The 6,429-nt window shown below is 43.1% G+C and overlaps 1 protein-coding gene across 4 annotated transcripts in view; it reads right to left on the bottom strand.

Moving 5' to 3' along the window:
- Positions 1-6,378, bottom strand: part of tcerg1l (transcription elongation regulator 1 like) — a 45,793-nt gene extending 39,415 nt beyond the window's left edge. For all 4 annotated transcript variants that reach the window (XM_026315639.1, XM_026315641.1, XM_026315640.1 and 1 more), the window contains exon 1: positions 5,924-6,378. The gene's annotated coding sequence lies outside the window, so the exon portion shown is untranslated. The remainder of the gene's footprint in view (positions 1-5,923) is intronic.
- Positions 6,379-6,429: the final 51 nt, after the last annotated feature.

The following is a 6,429-nucleotide window of genomic DNA, read 5'->3' as shown; positions in this document are numbered from 1 at the left end:
GTGACATCAGTGCTGCCTTATCACCACAGAACAGAGGCGGACAGACAACCTGTGACACGCAGTATCTTTTCACGGGCTTGACAGCTTCTAATGTAAACAAACAACAAACAGTCTCTCCGTGAGCCTGTGTCTGTTACAGTCAAACAGAAATAAACATGTTCTCTATCAACTCTTTGGTATGGTGTATTTTTCTTTGGTCGTTTTTTTGTTTTTTTTTGTTTTTTTTTTTAAATCAGAAGGTGTGGACGTTTCTGATGTCTGTCTCAGCCTGTCACAGTTGCTTACCTGAACAGGTTGACAACCCATCTGACCACATTGAGATACGATTACAGTACTCTGTGCTACAGCGTAATCGCTGTACTCCACATTACGGCACGATTACAGTACTCTGTGCTACAGCGTAATCGCAGTACTCCACATTACGGCACGATTGCAGTACTCCACATTACGGCACGATTACAGTACTCTGTGCTACAGCGTAATCGCAGTACTCCACATTACGGCACGATTGCAGTACTCCACATTACGGCACGATTACAGTACTCTGTGCTACAGCGTAATCGCAGTACTCCACATTACGGCACGATTGCAGTACTCCACATTACGGCACGATTACAGTACTCTGCATTACACTGTAATCACAGTACTCTGCAGAAAGTTACTGTGTGGCCACGATTTATCCTCAGCAGGTTGAGGTCTATTGAGAATCAGAGAGTCAGTGTGTTAATGTGAGCACCTGGTTAAATAAATACAAAATAAAAGGGTTTTGCTGAGGGGGCAGTCCAGACTACTATTTGGGTAAAGTTGGGGTGCTCTTTTTGAACAATGACTCATGGTTAGAATGCTTCTCACAAAAATGATAACAGGATAAATTAAAACTTCAGTGTGTGAGCAGGTAAATTAACCAGATAATTTGCCTTCATGTCTGAGTACTGTTTGTTATTCAAAGGAAGTGTAACCAGTCTGAACTGACCTCATCTCGTCAACATGATTCCTGTCTCCTCCTTCCTTTTACTGACTAACAGCTCTACTCCACGTCAACTGGACAGGTAATGTCACCGTCCCCTGTGGTCCCCCTCCCCAGCAGACCATTCTAAATATATCAGTGTGTGTGTGTGTGTGTGTGTTACTGCGTGTATAATGCGATGTGATTTGCTGACAGTCTTGTCTTTCTGCTCCAGTGGATTTGAAGGACAGCGGTCTCTGGGTTTACATTTCAGTTACTGCGACATAAAAGCACTTTATATACCGATGGTTAGAGGGCGATCAAGCAATCAGTTGCCCAATTAATTGGGCCGATTATTGCCATTTTTAACATAATTGGTATCGGCCGATGGCCAATTAACAGGCAGTCGCATCTGTGGGCTGCCCAGTGTTGTAGGACCTGGGTGACGATGCTCCCTGTGTCAATCAAATGGCCTTTCTACCAGTACTCAGTGGATGTGGACAAGTGAAGGCCAGCTCACTTTGGGACAGTGAAAAGGGAGAAAACAGCACAGTTTAAATCCTTATTTTTCAAAGCCATATATATTCAATTAGATATGAAATGTTACCTTTAGCAGGGGTGATTATAGAGCCTTTTTAGGGCTGCTCAACACACCTGAATTTTCTCTAAGCACCCTTAAAACATAATATTGATCAATAATTACCTATTATTAACTAACCCTAACCCCAGACCCCCCCTGACTTTTATACAGAGAATGTGAATACCCCATCAAAGGAAACTGGCGCAACTAAATCAGCATCAGAAATTGGCCATCGGCTGCACTGATTTCTAAAAATAGACATCAGCCATGGAAAACACATATCAGTCAACCTCAACAGACGGTCAAAGGTTGGAGGTCACAGTAAATTATCCCGATTACCAAGAAGCCCTTCATCACTGGACTGAATGACTACAGACCTGTCGCCCTGACATCTGTGGTCATCAAGGCCTTTGAGAAACTGGTGTTGACCGACCTGAAGGACGTAACACTGTTGGTCATCGGTCTCATTCAAGATGGTGACGAGTCTGCGTACAGGCGTGAGCTTACCTAACCCTAACCCTAACCCAGCTGGCCCTGGATCTTAACAACCTCAAAACGGTGAAAATGACTTCAGTGGACTCAGTGGAGCCCTCCAATGCTGATGCAATAACTGCAAATAACAGCTGTAAATATACAACACTCACTCAGTGCTCTGCTACTCTCTGGACCTGACCGATTTCCAATTCTATTTGTATTCCTATTCTATTTCCCCTAACTCTATTTAATTATCCTACATACATATTGTGTGAACCATTGTGAAAAGCACACTGAGCCACTGTACCAGAGTCAAATTCCTTGTGTGTCCAACATACATGTCAATAAACCCAATTCTGGTTCTGAAAACAGCACTGCATCTTTGCTAAACCTCCATCTCCTCCTCATTTAATGTGTCTGCACATCAGGTGTAGTGAAAGCAGCTACTCAGAAGCACAGTGCCATGTTAGCCCCATATTAACAGTACTTGTTAGCAGGATGTTAGCACCAAATTACAAGTAGCAGTAGATTATTAGCATGTTAGCAGCACATTATGAGAATGTTAGGCAGAATGTCAGCAGCATGTTGGCAGTCACACAATAGTGTGTCAATTCAGGGGCTGCTTCCTTTCAAGGCCACAGTCTAAGCCAGACCTTCGCAGGTGTTTGAGACCGCCTAGGCCAAACTATGGAGTGAGCCAAAATAAGACGGCGTAGTCTACAGGGGACTTCCTATTTCCACCACCACTGCTCCTTTCGCCATGCAACCACATACAGTGCGAGTAAAATCTGCCCATTATGTGGCCTGTGTGGGCTTTTGGGTTGATTAAAACAGAAACATCTATCAGATGTGCATGAGATGGATGATTGAAACGTCTTCTGCATAAACACACCATAACCCTCCATCTGACCGAAGGTAAATAGAATAAGGGAAGCATAAAACTCTAGAAACTTTATTTCCACTTTATGACGGAATTCATCAACTCAACAGAACCAATAACAAGAATGATCCACCACTTCAATTCTTGTATCTGCCTTCATGTGACCCAGTAAATAATGATATTTATTAAATAATGTTCATGTGGTATCACAGGCTGAGGATTTGTCAGCGTAATGAGCTTCTGCATCGCTGTCTCTTCTTCAAATAAAAATTTTCTCTTTCTATTTTAATTGAATATTTCTAAAATCCTATTTTCACTGAAATCCTGCTAATCTAAGAGGTTTGCATCCAGTGTGAAGCTTAATCCTGGTGAGCCAACAATCTGCTCATGTTCTGCAGCAGTGATTTTACAGCACCAAACTCAAGAGGAAACACACAGTCCCACAGTACTACAGCATGACCGCAATACTCTGCAGTACTCTGCACTACAGCATGATCGCAATACTCTGCAGTACTCTGCACCACAACATGATCGCAGTACTCTGCACTACAGCATGACCGCAATACTCTGCAGTACTCTGCACTACAGCATGATCGCAGTACTCTGCAGTACAGCATGATCGCAGTACTCTGCAGTACTCTGCAGTACAGCATGATCGCAGTACTCTGCAGTACTCTGCAGTACAGCATGATCGCAGGACTCTGCACTACAGAATGACCGCAATACTCTGCAGTACTCTGCACTACAGCATGATCGCAGTGCTCTGCACCACAACATGATCGCAGTACTCTGCACTACAGCATGACCGCAATACTCTGCAGTACTCTGCACTACAGCATGACCGCAATACTCTGCAGTACTCTGCACTACAGCATGACCGCAATACTCTGCAGTACTCTGCACTACAGCATGACCGCAATACTCTGCAGTACTCTGCACTACAGCATGATCGCAGTGCTCTGCACTACAGCGTGACCGCAATACTCTGCAGTACTCTGCACTACAGCATGACCGCAATACTCTGCAGTACTCTGCACTACAGCATGACCGCAATACTCTGCAGTACTCTGCACTACAGCATGATCGCAGTGCTCTGCACTACAGCGTGACCGCAATACTCTGCAGTACTCTGCACTACAGCATGATCGCAGTGCTCTGCACCACAACATGATCGCAGTACTCTGCACTACAGCATGACCGCAATACTCTGCAGTACTCTGCACTACAGCATGATCGCAGTACTCTGCACTACAGCATGATCGCAGTAAAGTACAGGTTTACTAAGTCAAATTTCTAACACAGCCCATACAAGAGAAGCACAAAAACAGGACTTGAAACAGGAGGCTAACATGACCAAAACCAGCCAGTTCACATGCCCAGATAACATATAATGATGAATTAAAATTATTAACTGCTGTAAAATACTTTCTCCATTCAATGTAACCCTCTGACATCCGCTCATTAGACTGACAGAGCTGACACTGCACTCAGGCTGCTCATCATCGGTTTGACAAATGGATGATGGTTAATTGTGTTTTCAGATTCTTCTTTTACATCTTGGCTATTTATTTATTTTATGTTTTTATTTATTATTATTTTTTGCAACAGCGTTACTGGTCTACTTGAGTGAACAGGGTTCAATATGGCCCATGAAATAAAATGAGAAATGAAAACTGATAAACTTTCATTTTTATATCAGAGATCTTGCTAAAGAGGCAAATTATTTTGTATTATCTGTATTCACTGAGAATTAAAAGCATTTTTCATAAAACCTGCTGTTGCAGTGCATTATTTGTTATTTTCAATATTTTAAAGTCAGCAGAATGAGGGAAATGACTTTGAAACTCAGATTTTTCTGGGGGGCGACCACCAGACCCTCCCTATTGTGTGGGTCTCCTGGTTGGTGAGGATGCCCACAGAAGTTTGCGACGCTGTTTCTGGATCATGTGGGTCCTCAGAGATAATTTTATACTATTCATCTACACTAGTTGGGATACGTGGAGCATGTTGTGGTAATTCTATTCCTCTTCTAATATAGGTGAAATAGCAAATTTACAAAATAAAATAAAATAAAAAAATTCTTTAGGTGGTGGGGTAGAAGTTCAGTTTTAATACATTGACGGTACGTATTTTCCTTCTGTAAAGGTCGTCATTTATTGAACTGTCACAGTTAAGGAAGGCTCTGTTATGCAGCATTAAATTTACTTTTCTGTATTGGTTTTACACACATTTATATTTAGGCCACCAACTCTATGGCCTCAGTGGCCCAAGTATAAACGTATTAGCATCTATCCCTGCTCTGTACTACAGTACACTTATTACTGCTCTGGGCACAAAGTAAAACCTGAAGGAAATGAGGTCAAGCTTCTCACAGAAACAGGCAGTGGTTAATGAATCACGGAATTTTTCAAAAAGCTAATCAATAAATACAATCAATAAACACAACCATGTAATCCATCAGAAACTGGAGTGTAGTCTTCTTGTCACAGGCCTCGTAAAGTGTTAGCAACAGAAAGGTTTACACCCTAAACATGCACGTCAGTCACTGAGCTTCAAAACCCAGATGATCCAAGCAAACAAGAGCACAGGTAAACTTCACCTGTTGACAACAAAGGGCTTGGCCTCCTCGGTTTACACACATCACTGCTCCTGACAGGTGGCAAAAATTCAACAAGATGAATTTTAAACTGGAGGAAGCTGCTCCCTGAGCTTGTGATGTCTGCAAAACACTATTGGTTTGAAAATGCTGCTGCTGCAACCATGAGTCCATTAATAAACAGTCCATGTCAAATTAACTGGAAACTGTTTGTTAAAGTGAAATGTTTGCTGGTTGCAGAGAGGAACAGGAATCAATAATGTTTTCCTAGACAAGCAGAGAAAAAACTTTTTATGCCTCCATCCATCTTTCTAGTGCACACACTAACATGCACACATGTGCTTGTGTGTTGACCTTTGACACTTTATGGGTGAATTAACAGAAAATGCCTCCTGACCTTGTCTGATCACTGAAACAGCTCTATAATATAGTTGTAATGTGACTTACTTCAATTCAGGCCGTCGTTTGCTTTAATCTTAAATGGAGCAGTGAAACCCAAACATCCTCAGGGAAGAGGAGCAGGACTTAGGGCCCATCTTCACGCTTCAGCTGGTGCCTCAGACCTCAGACCTGGACGCGGTGCCTTCTCACCTGTGGGTACCAGGTAAATTGTGTCGTGATGCAGTAGCTGGAGCTTCAGACCCGGTGTGCGGCCTTCAGGCTCCATCGCCTCGTCTCCTCCTGAGTGGAAGCTGCTTTGCTCGGTCAAGAGTCTGAATGGGAGGAGATGGGACACGTCGTGCCCGAGTTACGTTTGAGCACAAATGGAGCATGAATAGTTCGTGGCCACTTCTCCCGCAAAAGTCTGAATTTATAAAAACTTGACGTAAGAATGTGGCCCAGGTGCTTAACTGAACGACACGTGGTGTTTTTCCAAGTTCAGGTACACGACGTCTCTCCTTCCACGGGTTTTCCTGTGCACGTGCACACGTGATCACATAGTTGAGCAAGGA

Source organism: Mastacembelus armatus, chromosome 19 (assembly GCF_900324485.2).
Source record: "Mastacembelus armatus chromosome 19, fMasArm1.2, whole genome shotgun sequence".
NCBI lineage: Eukaryota > Metazoa > Chordata > Actinopteri > Synbranchiformes > Mastacembelidae > Mastacembelus > Mastacembelus armatus.
This window is presented reverse-complemented; position numbering and strand designations above follow the sequence as displayed.